This window comes from Petaurus breviceps, unplaced genomic scaffold, assembly GCF_028583685.1.
Source record: "Petaurus breviceps papuanus isolate PSGF00001 unplaced genomic scaffold, PetGlider_PUasm1.0 154, whole genome shotgun sequence".
In the NCBI taxonomy this organism is placed as follows: domain Eukaryota; kingdom Metazoa; phylum Chordata; class Mammalia; order Diprotodontia; family Petauridae; genus Petaurus; species Petaurus breviceps.
This window is the reverse complement of record NW_027185715.1, coordinates 6,905,655-6,931,651: the sequence shown is the minus strand read 5'-3', so window position 1 is coordinate 6,931,651 and position 25,997 is coordinate 6,905,655. Positions and strand designations below refer to the sequence as shown.

Here is a 25,997-nt window from a genome sequence, read left to right as displayed (position 1 = left end):
TGTGTGCCACTGGGCAAGTCATTTATTTTTTGCCTCAGTTTCCTTATCTATAAAATAGCGATAATAATAGCACCTACCTGTCATGGTTGTTGTGAAGATCATATGAGATGATCATTGTAAAGTGCTTAGCATAGTGCCTGGCATATAGTAAGAGATGTAGACTTGTTAACTATTATTATTATTACCAAACAATATGATAATCTAGGATATCTATGCAGCAGTGAAAGGGGGAATGACTAAAGAGACAAAAAGGAGAAAGATATAAAGTACCAGTAATGCTAGACAAATACTGAATGCTCAAAAGTTCAAGCAGGGAAAGTAAGATATAAACCAATTTCTTTCACAAAGAAACAAAGAGACTTAAAAAGGCAGAAAGAAAAATGAGTAAAATATCAGATAAGTAAGTCAATGATAAAATATTGTACTATGAAAGAAAAGGAACTAAACATAATTGACTTAAAAAAATAGTTTCTCACCTAGTCCCCAGAGATTTGAGGAAAAAAAAGCAAGACAATGAAATCTTTGTTTGGTGACAAAGAATAACAGAACATACAACCAGAAGAAGACAACAAAGTCAAAACTCCTCCATCAAAAGCCTGCTACAAAAATGTGAATTGTTTGCAGGTCATGGAGGATCTCAGAAAGGATTTTGAAAATCAAGTAAAAAAAGTAGAGGAAAAAGTGAGAAGAAAAATGAGAGTGATACAAGAAAATTATGAAAAAAATGAGTCAAACGTTTGCTAAAGGAGATCCCAAAAAATTCTGAAGAAAATAACATCTTTAAAAATAGACTAACTCAAATGTCAAAAGAGGTCCAAAAAGCCAAAGAGGAGAATGCCTTAAAAAGCAGAATTAGCCAAATGGAAAAGTAAGCTCAAAATCTCACTGAAGAAAATAATTCCTTCAAAATTAGAAGAGCAAATGGAAGCTAACAACTTCATGAGAAACCAAGATATTATAAAACAGATACAAAAAATGAAAAAAAGAAGACAATGTGAAATACTTCATTGGAAAAACCACTGACCTGGAAATAAGTTCCAGGAGAAATAAATATAAAATGGGAAAACCAAAGCCATGATAAAAAAAAGAGCCTAGATGTCATCTTTCCAGAAATTATGAAGGAATATTGCCCTGATATTCTAGAACCAGAGGCTAAAATAGAAATTGAAAGAATACACTGATCAATTTTTGAGAAAGATACCAAAAAGAAAACTAGGAACATTGTATCCAAATTATAGAGTGCCCAGATCAAGGAAAAAATGTTACAAGCAGTCAGAAAAAAATAATTTGAGTATTATGGAAACACAATCAGGATAACAAGAAATCTGGCAGCTTCTACAGTAAGGGATCAAAGGGCTTTGAATATGATATTCTGAAGGTCAAAGGAGTTAGGATTAAAACCAAGAATCACCTACCCAGCAAAACTGAGTATAGTACTTCAGGGCAAAATATGGATATTCAATGAAATAGAGAACTTTCAAGTATTCTTGATGGAAAGATCAAAGCTGAACAGAAAATTTGACTTTCAAGTGCAATACTCAAGAGAAGGATGAAAAGTTAAATAAGAAAGACAAATCATGTGGTACTTATTAAAGTTGAACTATTAGTATTCCTACATGGAAAGATTATATTTGTAACTCATGAGACAATTCTCAGTATTAGAATAGGTAAAGGGAATATATATGTATGTGTATGCATATATGTATATGGATGCATATATGTATTAATGTATGTATACATGTCTATATGTGTGTATAGACAGAGGGCACAGGGCATATTGAATATGAAAGGGTGATATCTAAAAAAATAAAATTAAATGGTGAGAGAGGAATATATTGGGAGAAAGAGAATGGAAGAGACAGAATAGTGTAAATTATATAACATAAAAGAGGCAAGAGAAAGCAGTTACAATGGAGAAGAGCAGTGAGGTAAAAAGGATTGAGTCAAACTTATTTTCAATGGATTTGGTTAAGGAGGAAAAAACATGCACATTAAATTGGGTATCTTACCCTACAGGAAAGTAGAGAGGAAAGGGATAAGAGGGGCAGATGATAGAAGGGACAGCAGATTGGGGGAGGGGATAGTCAGAAGAATACACTTTCAAAGAGTGAAAGGTTCAAAAAAGAAATAGAATAAATGGGGTTTGGGATAAGATGTAGAGAAATATAATTAGTGTTTTACAACATGACTAATACAGAAATGTTTTACATAACTACACATGTATAACCTATATTAAATTGTTTGTATTCTTAATGAGGATGGGTGAGAAGAGAAGAAGGTAGAGAATCTGGAACTCAAAGTTTTTTTGTTTTTGTTTTTGCCTTTTGGAGGGCAATATGAGTTAAGTAACTTGCCCAAGGTTCCATGGCTAGTTTTTTTTGTGTGGGTGTTAAGTGTTTGAGGCCGGAACCGAACTTGGCTCCTCCTGACTCCAGGGCCAGTGATTTACTCACTGCCCCACCTAGCTGCCCCATGGAACTCAAAGTTTTAAAAACAAATGTTAAAAAGTGTTTTTACATACAACTGGGAAATAAGCTATATAGGCAATATGGTATATAAATCCATCTTGCCTTACAAGAAAGTAAGTGGGAAAGTGGTATGATGGGGAAATGAGAGGGGGAATAGAAGGAGGGGTAGACTGGGGGAAGGGATAATCTGTATGCATTCCATCTTGGGGTGGGGGTGTAGGGGAAAGGGTAGAATATTTGGAATTGAAAATCTTGTGGAAATGAATGCTGAAAACTAAAACTAAATAAATTCTTGAAAAAATAAAGTTTGAAGGGATATATTAGGGAAAATAAATTGGAAATCAAAAGTTTCACAACAGAATTTAAAATAAAAACAAAAAGAATAAACTATTCAAAAGCACAAATCACAGTTTATCAAAAGAAGTAGAAGAGGGGCGGCCAGGTGGTTCAGCGAGTAAGAGCACCAGCTCCAGTGTCAGGATGACCTGGGAATCAAATCTGGGCTCAGATACTTAGCGCCACACCCAGAAATAACTGGCCATGTAACCTTGAACAAGTTACTTAACCCCAATTACTTATAAAAAAAAAAATTAGAAGCTCTAGAAGCAAGAATAAAAATTTTCAAATATGAAAATGGACAAGTAGAAGAATATTTGGATAAAGTTAAACCAAACCAGCAACTTTTAAAAGAATATATGTATTCATAAAAGCCAAAATGATAGACTTTTAATAGAGGAATCATTAAGATAACTTATATATCACATATTTTTCAAATCCAAACATCAATTGAAAAAATAAAACAACAATAGCAAGAACATCAAAACTTCAGGACTTTTGAATTCAGACAACAAAATACTGAACAACCCAATCCACAGATCACTACAAGAGGAAAATCTCAAGTTCAAAACACTAAAATATATGTTATTAAATTATGACAAAAATACATTTTGTAGGCAGTCAGGAGAAAAAGCTTCAGCCCTGAAGGAACAATAAATTTAACATTTCAGACTTACTACACAGTCAAATGAAATAAAAATATGATATAGTGGGTAAACCGAAGCAAAAATATGTCCTGCAAAATTGGACCTAATCATATTTGGAAAAAAGTTGGGCCTTCAAACAAAATTTGTGACATCTTCAAGGAGAAAAGTGAAGAATACATTATTCTACTTTCATAAACTACAAATAAGAAAAAGACATAAAGGACAATTAGTACTCTTATTGAGAAAAGAGAATTGAAGCCAATTCTCTTATGTTTATGTTGTTATTATTTAAAAAAGAAATTTAATTATGGATTAAAAATAATAAGTAACTGAATAAATGAATAAAAATAGCTGAATGCAATGATAATTGTGACAATATTTTAAAAATTTATTAAAAAAAATAAAATGAAATACACAAATACAAGTTCAGATAGTGACCCTATTCTTAGTTTCTGATGAATAAACTACTCTAGTATTTATATTAAATATAAGTAAGGTGAAACCTGTGGTAAGTTTAGAAAAATACCATGGGGGCAGCTAGATGGCACAGTGAATAGAGCACTAGCCCTGGAGTCAGGAGGACCTGAGTTCAAATCCAGCCTCAGATACTTCACACACACACACACACACACACACACACACAAAACCTAGCCATGTGACCTTAGGCAAGTCACTTAACCCTAATTGCCCTGCCCTTCCCCCTCCAGAAAAAGTAAAAAAAAAAAAACAACCAAACTACAACATATCATGAAAGACCAGTTCCTTCACTCTGTTTATCAAATGTTAGTAAGATATTCTTTTTGTACTAAGCATCGTATATTAAAAATGTCCTATATACCTGGATGAGCTATCCCATTAAGTTAGTAATAGTGTTTGTATTAATTAATTTATCAATTTGATTTGTTCTTTGAGTCACAGGACAGATGAGCCACTTAAAAAGATGATGAGGTCACAGATAAGGTCACTTAAAATAGTAGGTTAAAAAAGGAGGATCAATCTAATGTATACAAAAAGGACATATGAAGCAAGGGAGAAAAGTACTAAAGAGTAATATTATTTTTATAATTGTGTATTGGAATTTATTCAATATAATAATAGCTATAATGATGGTGAATATTAATCAGATTCTTGGAAATTTCACTGAAGTGAAATTATATGTGCTCTATCAAATGTAATGTGTTAATTATAAGATATTCAAAATTTGGTAGAGCAATCTGGTGAATGACTAATAAAATTTCAAATTCAGCAAGACAATTGAACTAGAAGATAATTAAAGGAGGTATATAAGCAAGGTACAGATTTGAAAAGTAATTGTGTTGTATTTGAAGTAATTCTTCAATAAGAATTCAATTCATTGTAAAATTGAAGAATATAAAACAAACAAAAAATGCTTTGATGTTGCAAAAAGGCAAAAAAAATGTTATCTTGAAAGATATGACTTGAGTCTTAGAATGATCAAACACTTTTTCTTCTAGAGTCCATATACAATAACATGTTGCCATGATTTATGCATAGGAACACATAATCTTTGAGGTATAACAAGAGGATAGCTACATAAAACTTAAGATTAAACTAAAAAGACCTGAAGGTCACACAGGAATTGGATACATTTTCAGTATTAAAATATGCTTTGAATTGGAATTCAATTTGGCATATTGTAAATTGAAAGTTGAGTTGACAACTACCATACACAGATAGACACTCAAACACATATGTTATTTGCAATTTATAAATTTGAAGTAAATCTAAGATATGTTAGTGTAGGAAGGTTTCCAGTGACTATTTTAGGAAATAGGCAGAGTAACCTATTAAAAGATTTAAAATGTCTTTAGAATGATGCAGTAATTGGTTCTAAGGTCTATGGAAAGTACTTTCTCAAGAGTGAGGTACCTCCCAATCCCCAAAATAAGCATAATAAATCTCTTATTCCTAGAGGTTTAACCAACTGAAATCTCAGTTTCAATTTTAAGGGAGGAAGAGTTGTGTTCTTGATTCTAAGGGAGCCACAAGTTCCTTGGGAAGGATCTTTTTAGGGGGCAGAGGGGAGAGTCTCCTGAATTGCAATAGGAGACATTAAAAAAAAAAACAAGAATTAGAAAAATTTAAGCCTTGTGAGCTATAGCCAAATGTTCGTAAAAGGCAAATATTGACCCTTAAGACAATATATTACCTATACCTTTTTTAATGGAGCTTGAATTTTTCCAACCATTGCAGAAAACAACTTGGAACTCTAGCTATAAAGTTAATTAATTGTACAGACCCTTTGACTCAGCAATACCACTAGAAGACCTATGACCCAAAAGCATCAAACACATAACAAATCTATATGTGCAAAAATATAGAAATTCTTGTGGGGATATCTGAATACAGATCTCTGGCATTTTTAGGATTTCTTTGGCAGTGAATCCCTGGAAGGAAAATAATTTTCCCTAGAGCAAATCTGTTGCCTTTCCTATGTAATGATTTCAGTTATAGGTACAGTGATGATGACATAATCATAGTTATAAATTTAGAGACATAGGGAACCCTAGAGAAAATTTTGTGCAATCACCTTATTTCATAGAAGAAGAAATTAAGACCCAGCAATGTTAAATGAGTTGACTAATGCCACACAAGTAGGAAATGGCAAAGCTGGAACTTGAATCTAGTTATAATTCTTGATCATGTGAACAACAGGATGGGAGATTAGTCCCTTTCATTAAATCATTTCAAATGTCTAACATTCCAAAAAGAAGATAATTATGCACCAGGTGTAGAGTAATTACAATTAAATCCATAAGAGAAAGGAGAGAGAGTTTGTCAAGTTAAAATTCTTATTAATTAAAACTGGAGAAATCAATTCCTTCAAACATTCACTCAGCATCCTTCCCCCAACAGCATCCACTGACTCTGGGGCTGGTGCTTTACTCACTGTGCCACCTAGCTTCCCCCAAGCAACTCACCTTTACCTGGGACTTCCTTCCTTACCCCTCACTGCAGAGACTAAGTTGGAACAATCTCAACCCACATTTCACCTCTCCAGGAACAGCAGATGCTGACTCTTCTCAGTCAGAAGTCCAAAAGGAAGGTAGGGTGAGTGTTATGTTGGAAAATGTGTTTCAGGGTGGCTAAGTGGCTCAGTGAATAAAGCACCAGCCCTGGAGTCAGATGGACCTGAGTTCAAATCCTACCTCAGACACTTAACACTTACTAGCCCTGTGACCTTGGGCAAGTCACTTGATACCAATTGCCCTACCTTCCCCCACTCCAAACAAGCAAAAAAAAAAGTGTCTCTTTTGATTGGTACCTAGCTCTAAGTTAGCAGTCCTGAGGCCTCAGGGGTACTCAGGCTGTCAGATTATACATTTCTCAAAGGGATGAACTTGAGTCAGTCTATCGATCCAACTTCATAAACAAAGTGGGGATAGGTAGGAAGTGAGGGACTGAGACTCCCCATGCCTCTCAAAAAGCTTCAATAAAGGCAGAAAGTAAAATGATAAGCCAAAAGAGTGACTCTTTACACCAGAAAGAAGTATGAATGGATTCCCAGAATATGAAAACCCGAATACAAAGGCAGGAAGGCAGGCGGACAGGTAGGAAGGTGAGAAAGAAGGAGGAAATGCAGCAAGGTAAAAAGAAAGGAATGAAGGAAATTAGGAAGAATTTATCGAGCATCTACTATGTTCCTATGATAAGTCCTTTATTTTGTTTGTTTGTTTTTGCTTTTTTGGAGGGGAGAAGGCAGGGCAATAGGTGTTAAGTAGCTTACCCAAGGTCACAGGGCTAGATTTTTGTGTAGAGTGTCTGAGGTCAGAATTGAACTCATGTCCTCCTGACTCCAGGGCTAGTTCTCTATTCAATGTGCCACATAGCTACCCCAGCAAATTCTTTTTTTTTTTAAATAAAAATTTGTCTTTTTATTGAGCACCCTGAGCAATTATGCCTTAATAGCAAAATTCTGAAGGGGATACAGGCATTCCTTCCTCTACTGTTTTTTGGTCTTCAGGCTTTCCTCGTGCTTATTAAGCCTGCAGTGCATGGCATGGGTCTTCTTGGGCCGAAGGTCCAGGGGCTTGTATTTCTTGCCCTTATAGAAATTCCTGAGGTTCTCTTTCCTTGTCTGGTTGATGACAGTCAGAACTCAGGCAATAGATTTTGGAACTACTCGGATATTAGATAACTTGGATGCAGCCCCTCCAGTGACCTTGGCTACTCTAAATTGGGAAAGTTCCAACTTTAAATCATCTAATTGTTTGAGTAGCTCCTCCTTCTTCTTCACACAAAGATCCCTGGCCTTGATTTTTGCCACGATCGAAGAAGAGACACACTGCCAGTGGCTTGGAGAGGAAAGCCCGGCAAATTCTTTAGAATTGTTATTTCATGTGATTCTCACAAGAACCCTGGGAGGGAGGTACTATTATTTTTGCTATTTTATAATTAAGGAAACTAAGGCATACATTGATTGAGTGATTTGTCCAAGTTCACATGGCTAGTAAGTGTCTGAGGCCAGATTTGAGCTCATATTTGACTTAACTATTGGGCTCTCTTAACTGAACTACCTCGTTGGTTCTAGGAAAATCAGTCTTAAGAAATGTAGAACATGATGTACTTTCAATATGCTATGAAGCAACAACAAAAAAATGCTAGATCATTTTGAAAGAGAAATGAGCCTAAGCCACCTGACTCAAAGCCATTGTCCTTTCTCCTGTAAGTCCTGTCTGATGCAGGCTAGCTACAGGACGCCATATTGAATCCTAAGTAGTATCTGGATGGGAAAAGAGTGAACCTGGGATTGGGAGGAGTGATAAAAAGCTTACAGTCAGACCCAGACCCAGAGTTATGCTGTCAGACTGTGTGTCCATGTACCTGGTGTTTAGATCTCACATCCTTTCTCTAGGTAGTGTGTGCACCCCAAAAACTGTGTGCAATTGAAATCCTTACCCAAATAATACTGAGAGGTTTCTCAAGTAGGAAGCAGAAAAGAATGGTTTATTATGATATGGAGAAAGGGCCACCCTCCTGACAAATGGTCAGGCAGGAGAAGCAATTTACAAAATAAAATGGCGAAATTATAAAGCCCTAATGCAGAATTCTCCCCCACCCCTCTCCTGACCCTTTTTTTCCATTGGCTGGTAGTTGGGTGTAGAATCTAAGCACAGCAATCTACCTCAAATACCAGAACAAGGAAACAGTAGATGACCCAATGTACATTTGAGAAAGCAATTCTGTCCTTATTTGGAATATCTTGTGCTGAGGTGGCACTGGGGAGGGTCCCCATTGCTCTAAGTCCCAGATTTCTGCAAGGTCAGGTCACTTCTAAACTTAGGCCTAATGGATGCTGAAGCAAGTCTAGATTTGATTTTTCAGAATGGGGAAACTTCACTGCAAATTATACCTCACAGTAGCAAGTAAAGAACATATTATTGGTTGGCCTTTCTAAAAGAATACCTCCATATTCATGTTGTAAAAGAGAAAAAAAATGGTAACTGAAATCTATCAAATGACATGAAGATTATTAGATTGTAAGTTCCTTGAGTGTAAGCACCATCTTTTGTCTCTTTTTGTATCCCCAACACTTAGCAGTGGCTGGTACATAGTAGGTGCTTAACAAATGCTTATTGATTGATTCATTCATTTTTATACTTTCCTGAACTGAGAATGCTGAGGTGACTGAGGGATAAATCATTCTCCTAAACATTAAAGCCTAAATCTTCCTTGTAACTCACAATTATACAGTGGAGCTGATAGTGAGTATCTATCACAGACATAAAATATTTTATAAATCATTCTGTTTATTGTAGTTAAAGAGAATTTTGAAATGCATTTCACATAAGGAGAGAAAAGCAAGCACTTGTAAGAAATATGTTTGTATTCATGGTAGCATAATCAGGCTTTAAGCACCCTAATGATGCTTATATTGGGACACTTAGAAGACTACAGTTAATATTATAGAAAAATCTATTAATGCTTTATAGTTTCTCCAAGGGCTGTATTCATTTCTTTGGCTGAAGTAATATTAAGAAAAACAAATTCAAGTAATATGAGGAATATATATATACATATATATATATATATATGTTGTGTCAAATGTCTAAAAGAATTTTAGTGAAAGTAGTTTGAAAATAAGAACTATTGTATCATTTTAGAAGTCTAAGAAGCAAATTATTAATCTCAAAATTCAGACATTGCTTTGTTCATACAAAATATAGAGAGTCGATATCATAATAGTATGAGAATTCTAGAATTTGAAAGTAGGAAGAAACTTCAGTGACCATCTAGTCACATATGTACATAAAAGTAGTGCCCATTATCACTTCCCCAACCAGTGGGTATCTATCCTTTTATGGAAGACCTCCAAGGTTAGGGACATTAACTCTTGCCAAGATAATCCATGCTGTGTTGGATACCTTTTGGATAACTTCAATTATTAAGAAGTTTTTCCTAGCATCATGGCTGAATTTCTTCTTTGTAGTTCTCATGTATTACTTCTAGAATTGCCTTTTCAGGGCAAATTAGGCAAGTCAAATCCTTTCTTCATATGCTTAACTTCCAGATACCTAATGAAAACTGAAATTTTGCCTCCCCTCCCAAGATTGTTTTTCTTCTTGATAACAATCCCTAAACTCCCTTAATCAATCTTTATGATATGAATTCAGGGTTCTTTTCAAACCTGTTTGTCTTCCTGTGGAAACTTTCTAGCTTACTAATGTCCTTCTCAAACCATGATGCCTATAATTTAATGTAATAATTCTTAAAGGGTCTGCTGAACTAATTCTTTTGAGTTGTCTTTTCCACAAATACCAGACCTGGAGTAGGCAAGAGGTCTCTGAATGTGTCAAGGATGAAATACCCTCAGCTCTATCTGACACAATTTGTTGTTTGCCTTCCAATTAGACTCCCTGTATGTCCTTGGAAGTCAAGATGTACCAGACTGAGTAACTTTTTCTGCAGCTGGCACCCTTGTAGATAAGCAGGCCATCCTATTTCCAAGGTCAAGCAATTGCCAAGGGGAAAGAATGCTGCTTTTGCCATCGTATTTATTATCAATTTCTCTTCCTCTTCAGGAGCGTATTGGTCCTTTTCCCCTCCCCTATGATTTGTCCTTTTCCTAGTCATTGAAATGCCAAGACTTTCCTTATACTGATGGTCTCCTTGGTGTAGGGAGTTCCAACATGCAAGTGTCTTACTCTTATAATAAATCTGGCTTCAATGCATGTCTTAGGGACTTGTGATATTGTTCTTGCTTAACATAGTTCAAATGAAGTCTGAGAGGGGTCACTTTTTTAACCTCGGAAAGTATACTTTTTAAATGCAATCCAAAAATTCATTTACTTTTTTGGCTCTTTCATTACAGTGCTGACAAAATTGAGCCTACAATTTACTAAACCCCTAAATGGCCTAGATCCTTTTTAAGAACCCTAATTACAGCTCCCCATCCCATTTTATACTGTGAAATAGATATTTCTTCTAATTCTTTCACTTCACTTGAATTTTAATTTATAAGCTGTTGTTATACTAACCAAAAAAGATAAAATATATCACCTCAATAATTACATGAAATAGAAAAGCTTATGTTTAAACAGTTTCAGTGTATTTAAGATAACAAGATAAGACTTTGATTCTACAAGAAAGTCTTTCTCCTAAATATTACAGATAGTGGTTTTATATACAAAATATATTGGGAACTATTACAAACATGTAATACTGAGCTACTCTCCAAAGGAAAAGTGCTTAAATGAGATAAACAAAAGTTCTACAAAAATTTTTTTACAAACTCTTTACAATCATGAACATTATTTCTGGAAACTAAAGAAAAATACAATGTAAATCAAAAAAGTTCTGAGGTTTCTCCTCACATTCAGCAAATCATCAAGAATAAAAAGAGAAGAGAATAGTTTTGAAGTGACTGTTGAAAGACAAGTGTAGTAATATTTTTGATACTGGTAGAGCCATGAACTAGTTCAGACCTTTTGGAGATCAATTTGGAATTATGTTAAGAAAGAAGGAGGGGTAGCCAGGTAGCACAGCAAGTAAGAGCACCGGCTCCAGTGTTGGGATGACCTGGGGATCGAATCCGGGCTAAGACACTTAGCACCCACCCAGAAACACCTGGCCACGTAACCTTGAGCAAGTTACTTAACCCCAATTGCTTAGGCCAGGTGGCTCAGTGAGTAAGAGCACCGGCTCTAGTGTCAGCATGACCTGAGGATCAAATTCAGCCTCAGACACTCAATACCCACCCAGAAATAACTGGCCGTGTAACCTTGAGCAAGTTACTTAATCCTGATTGCTTTAAAAAAAAAAAGAAGGAAAAATGTCCTACAAAATATACATAATCTTTGATCTAAGTCATAGTTTTTCTAGCAATTTTTTTTCAGACCAAGGAAGTCTGATCCCCTAATGTTCTGACAACTCCTGTCAAATCCTATTTTTGACCATGAATCCAGGGAAAACTAAATATGATTACATTTAGATACTTTCAAAAAACAATTATCTGTAATTTTTATCATGAGTTCAGAATGAAAAATGGGATTTAACACACAAGAAAGAATTTACAGACATCAGGGTCAGAGTTATTCTAAGGAAGAGGCAATGAAATACAATGGATAGACTGGATAAGCCTCAGAACAAAGAAGATCTGGGTTCTGGAAATGGCACTGACACATAATGTATGTGTGACCCTGGGAAAGTCAGTTTTGCCAAAATTTGATGATCTACATGGTACAGGGAGTTTTGTAACTGAGACTTCCCTATAGCAATGAAATCACAGGTCCAGGACAAATAAAAACAAAATCTCTTAATAGAACAAGGGGGAAGTGGAGGAGGGAAATATAGTCAGTCTTTTACAATATATCTACTATGTTATTGTTTTGCATTAGCCACACGTGTACAACCTATACTGAACTGCTTGTCTTCCCAGTGGGAGTGGGTGGCAGGGGGGGGGGAAGGGAATGAATCTGGAATTGAAAGTTTTAAAGTCAAATATTCAAATATATATATATTATATATGTGTGTGTGTGTGTGTGTTTAGTATTATTAATACCATCTTACATGTAATTGAGAAATAAGATATACAGGCACTGAGGCATAAAGATCCACTGGAAAAGTCGAAACGTGTATGGGAGAAAATATGGGAGAGAGCGGATTGGAGGTGGGGATATCCTGTGGGACTGCTGTTTTGGGGGGGTTGGGTGGGGGAAAAACGAGGAGAACATTTGTAACTCAAAATCTGGTGGAAATGAATAATGTAAATCAGAAGTTAATAAAGCATTAAAAAATAAAAAAAAACTTTTATTAGCAGATATATACGTGTAATACAATATATATTAGGTGGGAAAGAAATCCTTTGCTAGTACTTGTCATGGTCATCTTAAGTTACTTTGTGTGTGTGTGTGTGTGTGTGTATTAAAAAGCTGTATACACAAAGATCTTCTTAAAAAATGGAAGTTTTGAATAAAATGAATTATTCAGAAAAGAGAAAGAAACAAATCCTTAGGTGCAAATAGCCAACATGATCAGCAAAAGAAAAACACAACTGAGCAGAGGATGTGAACTATGAACAAGGATTGTAAATCATAAACAAAAAGAAATAACCATTTCTTCTAAAAGAGAGACTAAGCACAAAAAGGTAAAGACTGAAGTAAATGTAAGATGACCAGTGGGAACCGTCAAGGAAGACTTAAGAGGAAAACTAAAAAGACTAAAGCTAAATGAGTTAGGGGGGAATAAAATTTATGAATTGAGAAAAAAAAGTTATAACTATGCATTTGAAGCACAAAACTGCACTGTAGGGGAAAATATCTTGCTATCCTTACAGAAACTGCTGGTGGTCAATTTGGCAAGAATGAATGCTCATCCTCTGAAAAAAGTTAATTGAACCCCTCGGCAAGGACATCATTCAACATTAGATGAGCATACTTCTGACTACATCAGGGTCAAATGGATATCTGTCTGTAATAATAATTCACATGTGCAAAGTAAAGCACTGTTCAGCTGCCAACCAAAAGCAGAGAAAAAAGGAAGCTGTAAGGCAATCTTTCAAAGGAGGGCAAAAAGAGTAATTGAAATATGTTAAGGCACTGGAAAGATAATGTCACATAAAATTATCAAAAGTCAGCAGAAATAATTTACCCAATTTACCCAGCAACAAACATTGATGATATACTTACTCATCACAAGACTCTAGGGGTACTTTGTTCAAGGCTCAGGGGTAGAAAAAGCTGTGAATAGGAATGATGATACATGGGTTAAATTTATTGCTCAGGGAGTGAAACAGAGAAGTGAAAGCCACTTCTAGTATCCCATGGTTGCTGCTGATATGAGGCATACTTTGTGGTAGGGGACTTTAAGTCCAGTGAATTTCTTATCAGGTTTTGGAAGCAAAAGAAGACAATGTCCCCTGAATAAAGTATAGTAAGACTCACAAGACAATGGGGTAAGGGAACCGCTGTGAGATGGATGTGATAGGGACATTATCATTTTGGGGGAGGGGGAAGAAGAGGTCATGCAAGATTGAGTGAGTGCGATGTTGTAGGGTGTAGCCAGCAAACTGGGAGAGGAAATGAGGAAACAGAGATGAGGAACACAATGGGGAGTCATTATTTTGGGCTAATTATAGTTCTTTTGGTAAGCACAGTGAAGAACACATACATATGTATGTATATATGTGTATATATATATAAATATATATATATATATAATGTGTGTATATACATATTATAGATGGATAGATATAGCTATCTTTATCTAATCTGTCTGTCTGTCTATCATTTATCTATCTATCTATCTATCATCATCATCATTATCTATCTATCTATCTATCTATCTATCTATCTATCTATCTATCTATCTATCTATCTATCTATCTATCTGTCTGTCTATAAATGCCATGGTCCCTTCTTTGGAAAACTTGTAGGAGTGGAGACCAAAGGAGATAATGAGATTGGTATCACACAGACTAATCAACTAAAACTATGTTCCCCCAAATTGCCAACGACCTCTTTCATGAAACATCTAATGGACTATCCTCAGTCTCCTTATTTGTTGAATTTTCTGTAGCATTTGACATGATCACATATTCCTCTTAGAGAGTAGTTCCTTCCTGTGTTCTCACGACATTGTTTCAGTCATCTGTTAGTCTCCTTTGCTTGACCTTCATGTGTGCTCCACATGGGCACACCCCAAGGCTCTTCCTTGGTATCTCTTCTTGTATCTCTCAATATCAACTGTTCTTAATTGATGTCCAAGAGCAATGACAATTTATTGTTCTGGTTCTTATTCTCCTCATCCTCCTTTTCCACATCCTTCTTGTCCTCCTTGGTCTCATCATTGTCCTTCTCCTTCTATTATTGCTATTTTTATTAAAAAAAAAAACTATTTCAACATAATTATTTTCCTTAGTAGTTCAATATAATTAATTTCACACATTTAAAACATTACTCCAGGAAGGAGTCCGAAGACTGTGACAGACTGCCAAAGGAGATAGTAACACCTCCCCTCTAACTCCTCCACACAAGTTGAAGAACCGATCTACGCTCTAAGCTTCCATGACTTTAATTATTTTATCTTTGCTCCTAGATCCGTATATCCATCTGTAGTCTACTGATCTCTAGTTCCACTTTAAAAAGTGACCTTTAGGCAGTGGAAACAAGCATTTTTTGTCTAGAATGGAAATCATTATTTCCTTCCCAAATCCATTCCTCTTCCCAAACTGTTTCCAACCTCAGGGTCATTCTAGCATAACTGGAGCCTAGTAATTGTATCATCCTTCATCTTCCCTGCTTATTATTTATTTGACACATGGTGGCCTGATGAGTTTTCTTCTCGCCATGTGTGACTGAGGGGCTTGTGCTCTTTTGTGACAAGGAGTCTTCTAAATGACTATAGAGCTGGAAGGACTGTGTAAGACTGAGATTATTTTTACCAAAAATAAAAAAAAGATTGACATGACCTCCACTCAGTTTTGTATTTCTCTCATTTATACTGACTTTTAAGTGAAGAAGAATTATGTACCTCTATGTTCTATATTGGGAATGAGGCAATCTCAGCGATCACAACTCTCTTATCTTCCTTCTTGGCCACAGTTTGGCATTCAGGGCATGGTGTCTATTCCTCTACCATTAATAATCCTGATCTTACATGAATGAGGATCCAGAAACCTAATGGACCACATTATAGCCTAGTGCCTTCTAAAAGGTTAGAATAGTCATTAGAGATTATTCTCAGCCTCTAGAATTTCTAGTAGAGATCATAAGATCTGGTAGCAGCAATTGCTATGTTGGGTGAGAAGCCAGACTTGAAGAGTGACTTTTTTGAGCCAGAGGAATAGTACTGTGACCTGGCAGCAAAGACTCGATATTCTATAAAAAGTTAGCCCAGCAAAGCAAGGGAATTAGTCATTCATTGACTGTTCCACCAAGATGCCAACTTCGTTAAGCCTCAGTGGAAGGAGAAAGGCCTTCCAGAGTCAGCAACAAACATTTCTGACATGCATACCTCAAGCTTTGCATTTTAGGATTGAGTTCACTCTCCCCAGGGAATAGTTTGAGGGTGTGGTTTCTAATTCCATTCCTTATTACACCTTCTTAGTAAATATATTTTTTTGTAAAAGTTAATTTATCACAATTCTTTAATTCACGATTCATAGTACTAGAATCCCAAACTCCTTGAATTTTCAACATCTCTGGGTGTTACCCCAAGAACCCTAAGGGGAGGAATATCAAGTTGCCCTCTAAATAACAAACCTATGATTCAGAATGGGGATTGGGAAAATAAACTCAGGGAGGGTGCTATACATTTTATGAATTCATTAAAAAAAACAAAAACATTTTTTAAGTACCAGGTGCCAGGCATTATGCTAAGTACTGGAGATACAAAAAGAGGCAAAAACAAAAACAATGCTGCCCCTCCAATAAAACAATCCCTGCCCCCAAGGACCTTACAATCTAAGGGGGAGACAGCATGCAAATATATACAAAGCAAGCTTTTTATAGGGAAAAACAGGAAATAATTTAAAAAGGGAAAGCACTGGGAATTAAGAGGGATTAGGGAAAGCTTCCTAAAGAAGATGGAATTTTGGTTGGAACTTACATGAAGCCACAGAAATCAATAGTCAAAGTGGAGGAGGAAAAATATTTCAGGGATGGGGGACAGCCAAAGAAAATATACATAGCTGAGAGAGATTATCTTAGTCATGGAACAACTAGGAGACTAGTGTCACTGGATGGGTTGGGGAGTAAGGTGTAAGAAGATTGGAAAGACAGGAGGGGGCGAGGTCATAAAGATCCTTGGTTGTCAAACAGAGCTTTCTATAATTGCTTCTGGAGGCAAATGCAAACATTCACTTTCATTCACCCTCCCCCCACACCCCTGCATGTAAACATTTGCCAAATCTTGTCATTTCTCTCTCTACAACAAGTTGTGATACAACATTTTCCCCATCAATCTTGGAAATATTCTCACACAGATACATTATCAATGGAGAGAGCTGGCAAGCAAAGGGGTTATACATGATACATTACACATGTATGGTATGATGTATGAGTGATGAGTGAACATTCATAGAACTTTCCTCTCACTATTCCTTACTCTCCTCTGAGGGTGCTATTTCTATTGGGGGACCTGCTATACCATTCCCTACTGGTTTTATGGTGATTTGGGGGCATATAGCCTGTAAAGTCAAGCACGAGCAGCTTTCCAAAGGACTGCTGCTATGAACAGCTTCAAGGTTCTGATTATACAGTATAGTGAACTCTCTATTTATTTAGTAACAAACTAAGACAAAACATTCATAGAAATCAAAATGCAGCATTCACAGTGTTATAACATAACATCACTAAAATGTCCACATACTTTTCACCAAAGTGGTCAAATAGTTTTAAACAAAGTACATTCATTTAGTAAGTCCTTAATTCAATCATCCTTAAGGAGGCAGGGAAACAAATTAGAAAGGTCAAAGTTCGCCATTCCTAGGTCATATTATCTTAATTTCTCAGTCAAAAAGTCTTCTTTCTTCTTAATTGGAGATTAGTTTCCAATCTTCTTTAATTCAATCATCCTGAAAAGGCACAGGATACAGAGTACACAGTTATCCATCCCTAGGCCATAGTAAATAAAGATCTTTTCAGTTTGTATTAAATACCCATGGAGAGGTCTTTTCATCTTGACTAGAGGCTGACTTTTAGGTTCCATGGTTCCTCTTTCATGGTCCCAGCCCCTACCTGAATCCATCAAACTTTCACCTGAGTTCAAAGACAGGCAGCTCCCAGTTTTTTTCTCTGGCTCCTTGTGCAGTTCCTGTTCCATATTGAAGTTCACAGTGTCCAGCCCACCTCAAGTACTTCACAGTTTATGTTCCTGGGAAGGCAAAGCTTAACAAAGCCACAATAACATTCAAACACATTGCTGGTACCATCATCAATTCACTTTATGCCTATGAAATCAACATAGATACAACAACAAGTTGGAGGAATCAACAAAAGTTATCAGTATAGTTCCAGGACCTTTGAAACATCAGTATGACACTCATCCAGGATTTCTGTAAACATACAAGAAAATTCTTTTTTAGGGCTTCTGAACCAACGGTAAGGTCCCAGAGCTTCTATAACAACAGCAATATCCTCTATTAGCAGATGAATCTGACAAAGTAACATCAAAACAGACAATGTAGCAGCACCACAGCCATGCTTCCTCCCAGTTCTTTCTTCTCATTTCTCAGTTCTTCTCAGTTACCAGTTCAGTTCTCTGTTCTCTTCTCTCTCTCCAGCCGTAGCAGCTTAGCCTCCATGCTTCTCGCTCCCAGCAGTTTGTGCTCCCAGATATTCTCATTCCCAGCAGCTCTGGCTTGCTCCTAGAATTTCTCACTGGCTTCCAGAAGCTCTGGGTCCCAGAATTTCCCAACTTGCAGCAGCTCTTCCTGTTACATCAGCAAGTTCCTCCCACTGTGGGATCCACAAGTTCAAATCTTAATACTTGATACAACCATGAACTTGAAACGAGGTGCTAAATACCTGGTTGCTTGCCAATACAAGGGGAAGGGAAGATCTTCAAATCCCCATTACCATTACATAGCCTCAGGTTATCATTGCTTTTCTGAACTCATCATAGATTGTATCTTTGTTGGTCTCTGAGTAATTTCTGGTTATTGAGTGCATAACCTGTTTTGGGTAGTCTGCCCTCACCCCTCCATCCCCAACTCTCTTCTGAAGTTATCTCTGAAGGGCCCTGTGCTGTACATTTTATTACTATCTTCTGAGGTATAGTCCTTAGAACTTCCTAGTAAAGGGATCCTGATTATTCTGTAGACTGTTATTATTTCTAGCTAACATTTTTTTCAGACTTCCCCCACAATCAAGATTTTCTTGCATCTAAGCAGAAATAATGACCCTCTGTTATAGAAGACCCTCTAACTGAAGAATAAACCTTACTAAAATCCTCTCTGATTTAACATGCAAATGAATTATATCCAGAAAAAAATTAACTAAGAAGAACCATTACTCTACTCCCAACGAATCTGAATTACTCACACACACACACACACACACATATATGTATGTATATATGTCTGTATCAATACCCCATTGCTTAGATGCTTTTTTTTGCCCAGTGAAAAATGAAAATCTTCCTTGTATCCCTAAAGAAATTAAACAAAAAAACTTAGTCCATTTAGTTTGTGGCAATTTATGGATTTTGAACCAGAATGAATGATGCTTTGGGCTTTTCTCCTCCTTTTGAGTAAAGACCTAGAATGAATAAATATATAATTGAACTTTGGATTCATTTCAATTTAGCCATAATTGTATATACTGCATGAAAATATACTGTGCATACCTATGATAAATTTATGATGTGTGTGTTTTCCTACATGAAAAGTGCTTTCTTCCCAAAATGTGTACATTCAATAAAAAGTAGAAGGCAATTTTCAGTTGTAAACTGTTCTTTCTGATTCTGATATCACCTTTAAACAACCTCTATTTTTAATCAAACTTTGTTTTAATTGTCTTCCTTATAAGATTAAAAATAATCAAATGGAAATTATCTAAGGGAATTGGGGAAGTTATCCATCTCTATCTTGTTATCTATTTCCCTGAAATGCAAAACAAATGCTACCAAATGTAAAGTGACTTATTCTTAATGCATAAAATTTGCTAGACACCTATTTCTTTATTTTAATTAATTAATTAATTTAGTTTACAAAAAAACTAGGAATCTTTTTTTTTGATCAGGGAGGCAAGGCACTCAATGTTAAGTGATTTGCTCAAGGTCACACAGCTAGCATCTGAGGTTGGATTGGAACTCAAGTTCTCCTGACTCCAGGACCCATGTTCTATTCACTCTGCCACCTAGCTTAGCCATTTCTAAGAAAGGAATGGAACTAGTTCCTGAAAATTTGCAAATATAAGGGTGACTTTCTTAAGGCAAAATACATATGTATTCCTATCAAATTCATGTCAGCTTCATGAGGTAACGGATTTAAAAGTAGAAGGGAACTAAGTGCTGATTTAGCATGAGCTTCATATATTGGACAGATTGAGAAAATCAGCTTCAGAGCAGTGAAGTGACTTGTCTAAAGTCAAATACTCTCAGAGCTAGAATTTGAACCCAGGTCCTGACTCCAAATCTGTATTATATTTCAAAAAGCTATTTTTGAAAAAGTTAAGCTGTATTCTCTGGACATTTTAGAAAATATTTATAAAAGACCATGATTGCCTATTCTTCCCTTATAGAGGTTGTCAGGTAATGATTTGGGAACTGACATATATTATTTACTCTAAAAGATAAGATAAAAATTTTACTTTCAGATCAGTGATGTGAAAAATTGAAAATGTGATCAAATTTCATAACTTTAAATGACTAAATTATTTTTCCAGCTTTCATTATGACTATATAAAATGTAAAACCCTCACCTTTTGCAAACTATCTTATCTTTGCTACAATTTGCATCTTTTGAAGTTATATCTGTTTTATCTCACAAGCAAGTTCAGACAAGTAAATAACTGAGATTTCACCCTGTGACCCCATGTGATAGCCTAAGCTATTCAGACTTTTCAAAAGGCAAGGTAACATGCTATCTCTTCTATCTCTACCTGGTGACCTGATTTCTTGGTTATTTAAAACCTTTTGGGGGATGATCAAAGTTACATAGAGTCTATATATTAAAGACAGATTTAGGTGTCTCTTCACATGTTGATGGATGGGCTGCTGATTGGTCTATGTATTCTACCAAATCATGGTGAAAAAAATGACAACAAAAAAAATCATGCTGTTCATAATCGCCTCAATAGATCTGAATGCTCAGCAAAGTCCATTGCTCGTGGATCATACATTCATCTAACACACTCAAGTTGAAATGACTTTACACCCAGTCAAACTGTAAAAGAGAAGTTCTACCATTCCCCAGCTAGTTCAAGTTGACACATGCATTTTTTCCACCTTGAAATATTCAGACAATTGATGCAAAAGAGATTTTTTTGAATGAATCATTTAGAAAATTGGCTCTTTTTTTTTACCTTATTTTCTGTGTGATGAAACAATCTACACATGTCCACAGAAAACCTGGAAAATAATCAGTTTAAGCAAAATCTCTTGGCACTGCCCTGCATGAGCTATTATGTGGTGGTAGAAACATGGTATATCGATCATACTGCAATGGATATGCTAATGAAGACTGCTAATACAATAGTAAAGGTTTTTGTATTGCTGTGATGTTGTCCATATATTTTTTGGCATACAGATAGGCATATTACTGAAAAATCTAGGTATCCTTCAGTTATTTAAACAGAAGCTTAGTTACATGCTTTACTGTCACATCTAATTTTCTTTTCTCTCCTACACTTGCTAACCCATTTGTCTTCTGCATTTATGACTTAAATAGTGAATTGTGAAGGATTATAAGAAATAAGTCACTGAGGAAGGCACATACTCCTAAGTATGACTATTTCTCACATAACACATGATAGGATCAAATAACACTGGGATGTATAACCTAATTAAATCTGACAGTAGAAGCTAAAATTAATGTACAACTTTACTGGCTTTAAAATCTGTCAAGCTTATATATTTTTTATTTTCATTAATAAATAACACAGATTTATTCTCTTTTTTAATTCCAAATGTTCACCATGTAATCTCTAGAACATATGTCAAATAGTCCATGTACTATTTATCAAAATAAATCAGAACCTCAATCAAAACAGAGAAAGCAGTGAGGTAAATCAGATTTTGAGGCTGACATTATATACTATTAGCTAACCTGAAATATATCAATCTTAAACTTTGCCTACTTGCCATTACAATATTTTTTACAAATTCCTTTTATCAGCTTTTTATTGTGAAGAAAAACATAAATATTCCTAAAAGTAAACAATATTTTAGAAGAAAAGGGTTTTTCAGAAAGAACTGGTTTCTCTCAAAGATATGAGATCTTATTCTACATACAGAGTTTCATACAAACAATTCCACTTCTAATCTTAGAACTGGATACCTAATTCTAAATGAAACAAATGGAATCATTTTATTTAACCATAAATTTTCATGTTTAATCAATTTCGAATGTTTTCACATGCAAATTTTTGTAAAGGTAACATTGGATTTTATCATACCCAGTCCATGATTTCATTCATCATCAAGAAATAATGTATGTTTCATGAGATAGTGTTTCCATGTGTTATACATACCAGTGGGATCTTTAAGATATTAATTCTAGCTTCTAGACTGCTTCCAAGATTTTTGGTAGCTTTTGAAATTCTATTCCTTTGCTTCTTTACTTATAAGTTATGATCTAGCTGCCTTCTGATGGTTCAGAGTTTTAAAGTGTATTTATCCAATCAAGTTTTTGGCTTATGATGTCCTCAATAAATTAAAAAATAAATATTTCCCCCTCCTTTTGCCCATTTCATTTGAATTGAGCTCTTTTATGAAATAATTTACTATATACATAATTTTGGTTATAGTATAATTTCATTATAATATATGATGTTTTGTTAATTTAATTGTAATATAATGCAATATATTTATAACACAATATCTAGATATAGTGCAATATGATATTTGTTTATGATAAATATAGATAGAATACAACATTTGAGCTATACTAACAATATTTATTTATAATGTCCATATAGATTTTGTGGACTTCTATCCCAACTCACACTAACACTGGGCAATAAAGTCCCCATAGGGCAGACAGATACACTACTCCCTAAAGATTCTAGAGGTAACTTGAATGTTATGTCCCCAAGCCCACATTCTAGTGTGTTCTGCCCTATGTCAATCACTAGTTACAATTAGTGTCTCCGTTATATCATTGATTAATTTTAATACCATTTAATCAATTAAGGTCAAGTTATTTCTTCAAAGGGATATTTATTGGAAAAATTTGGATCCAAAGTACATAATGGTATCCCTTCCCCTCCTCAACTAGGGAACATTTGGTTTAGGGGTGGAGCCAAGATGGCTGGGTAGAAGCATGAAAACACTGTGAGCTCCCCCTATAACTACCTCAAATATCTATAAAATATGACTCTAAACATATTTCAGAGCTTCAGAACCCACAAAGGGACAGAGAGAAACAAATCTCCCAGTGAAGGAAGCCCAGCAGGCTGGCTGGACGGGTCCATCACAGCTACCTGGGAGGTGAGCTCAGCCCCACATGAGCCCACAGTTTTAGCCCCAGGTCAGCCCCTACCAGAGACAGCACCAGATTTTGGGAGAGTGGATCACCAGCAGCAGTGGTGGTTTCTAGAAATATAAATCCATAAATGCTAAAGAAAAAGTAAAAGGTCAGTGTAGAACTCTGTTGGAACTAAAGGGGACTAGGAGTACAGTCCGGCCCCTACCCCTGGAGCGAGAAGAGAGGCATGACAGCCATGCAGCTGCCTCCACATTACTGCTTCAGAGCTCCCAGCCTGCAGATTGTAGGGGGGCAAAGCAAACATTCAAAGGGCATTCACTCTTGTTTTAAATTTCCTCAATCTGGATCACAGTCTTGGGGGGTGGTCCTGAGGTGTGTGATCAGTGAGTCACAGTGTGTGGGGGCTGTAGAGATGGCACCCTCCTAGTGCCTTTGGCAGCTGTGAAAACCCCAGTGATTTGGGACAAAGCTCTCCCCTCTGGCATCAGAGTTCTACTGTGGTAAAGAGCTCAAAAGTCAAGTAATTGAGTAGCAACATGAGCAAGCAAAGAAAGCAAAGTAAGCCGGCAATTCAACTTTAGATTCCTTTTTTGGAGACAAAAATGATCAAAGCATGGAATGGCAGGAAGACAATGAAGTCAGAACTCCTACACCAAATGCTTCCAAGAAAAATATGAATTGGTTACAGGCTATAGAAGAACTCAAGAAAGAATTTGAAAATCAAGTAAGAGAAGTGGAGGAAAAATTGGGGAAAGAAATGAGAATGATGCAAGAAAATCATGAAAAGAGAGTCAACAACCCAATGGAAGAAAATACCTTAAAAAATAGACTAACTCAAATGACAAACGAGTCCCAAAAAGCCAATGAGGAGAAGAATGCCTTAAAAAGCCAAATTTACCAGATGGAAAAAGAATTTTAAAAGCTCATTGAAGAGAATAATTCCTTCAGAATTAGCTTGGAGCAAATGGAATCTAAGTACTTTATGAGAAATCAATTAGGGCACATCTTTATCGACCACCATGTGGACAGTAGGCTCAAATTTAAAGTGGTTTCTAGAAAGCATTTTCCTTACCATTTATACTTCTGAATTTGACTTAGTTACTGAAAGAGTTGCTCCTTGGTTCAGGGCACTTAGTGTGTCTCAGTGCCAATCCACTTCTTTTCTGGACGCTGCAATTCATTTAACAGGGAATCTATTCCTCCTTTTCCTCAGCTACTGGCAAACTCTGATAGGCAGTCATTCTTGGACTTTTGGCACCTTGTTCTTCCAACCTTTTGAAACTCAAAATATCTTAGTCATATCCAATTTTCTTTCACATATGATCAGATAGAAAAAGTACACAGAAGCATAGAACAAAGCAACCATGTATTCATGGTCAATGACCATCTTAATTGGAGATGGTAGATATTTGTATTTCCTCTCTCTCACCTTGGAGACTTAAATCAATCATTGTCTCAAACACAACCAGGAAGCAACAAAGTTGAGTTGTTACAGCCTTTTGGACATTTAACCAAGGTTTGCCTTTGCTTTGTGCACTACCAGATCACCTGAGATTGAAACACTGATTCTGGGAGAAGTTCAATGTGTTTATTTACCATATGGGTAAGGCTAGACTCTTCTCATTCACATGTGAATGTTTGCATAATTGAAACAGGTTGACTCAAATCTACCAGAAAAAGACATTGGCTCTCTTTTTCCATATGGCATCCAGAAAAGGTGAGGTATTATTTGTGCACAGAATATAACTATTGAGGGTAAAAGGGCTTCCTCCTCTTTCTCTACCCTTTTACGCTGAGGCCCTGAGAAATGGATTAGGTATTTACAGTAACTTTTTTTGTGGTGTTGAAGAATTGGAAATAGATGAGATGCCCCTCCATTGGGGAATGACTGAACAAGTTGTGGTATATGAATGTAATGAAATATTATTGCTCTATAAGAAATTGTGATCAGGCAGACTTAAGGAAAACCTGGAATGACTTATATGAACTGATGCTGAGTGACATGAGCAGAACCAGGAGAACACTGTGCACAGTAATAGTCACATTGTGCAATGTCTGATTTTAAGACAGCTATTCTTAGCAATGCAAGTATCTAAGACAACTCCAAAAGACCCATGATGGAATGTGCTATCCACATCCAGAGAAAGAACTTTGGAATCTGAATGCAGATGGAAGCAGACTATTTCCTCTCCTTTTATTTTTTGTTTTGTTTTGTTTCTTCAATCTCATGGTTCCTCCCATTGGTTAGAATTCTTTTTTACATCATGACAAATGTGAAAATATGTTTAATATGAATGTATAAGTAGAGCCTATATCAGATTGCATGTTGTCTTGGGAAGAGTATAGGAGAAGGCGGGGAAGATAATTTAAAACTCAAAATCTTAGGGAACTGAATGTTGAAAACTAAATAAAAGTAATTAATTATTACAAAAATAAATAGATTTGGGAATTTTCTTTTATTTGTCTCATTTTGCTTTCTCAGCTCTATTCACATATGATGGAAACCCCACCTGTCCCAGAATCAAGCCATGCTGATCTTGGAGCTGGGGTTCCAGACCACATTTGCAGTGAGGTACATGGCACACAAGCCAAAGGCAATGCTTTGGATATGGAACTTGGTGGGATTGTGCTATATAGGAACTGAGTTAAGCTAGAAATCTAATTGTCTTTGTCCCTCTAGCGTATGAAGCAATACAAGGATAGGATTTATGCCCCTAAGTGCTGGGGTGGGTGAATGATATGCTTATTTTTGCTATACCTTTGAAGTAAATATTCCTTTGTAAAAGTGAATCAAACTGTTTAGTTAGTAAATTGAACTAGGGTGCAGGGGACCCCTAAAACTGAGGGAATGGCATTAGCTGGGGATACAGTCAATGGAAGAGAGATTAACCACACACACACACACACACACACACACACACACACACACACACACAC

At 35.9% G+C, this 25,997-nt stretch overlaps 1 pseudogene; it reads right to left on the bottom strand.

Moving 5' to 3' along the window:
- Positions 1 to 7,367: 7,367 nt before the first annotated feature.
- The window catches only part of LOC138156011 (large ribosomal subunit protein uL29-like), a 19,625-nt pseudogene continuing 995 nt past the window's right edge, over positions 7,368 to 25,997 (bottom strand).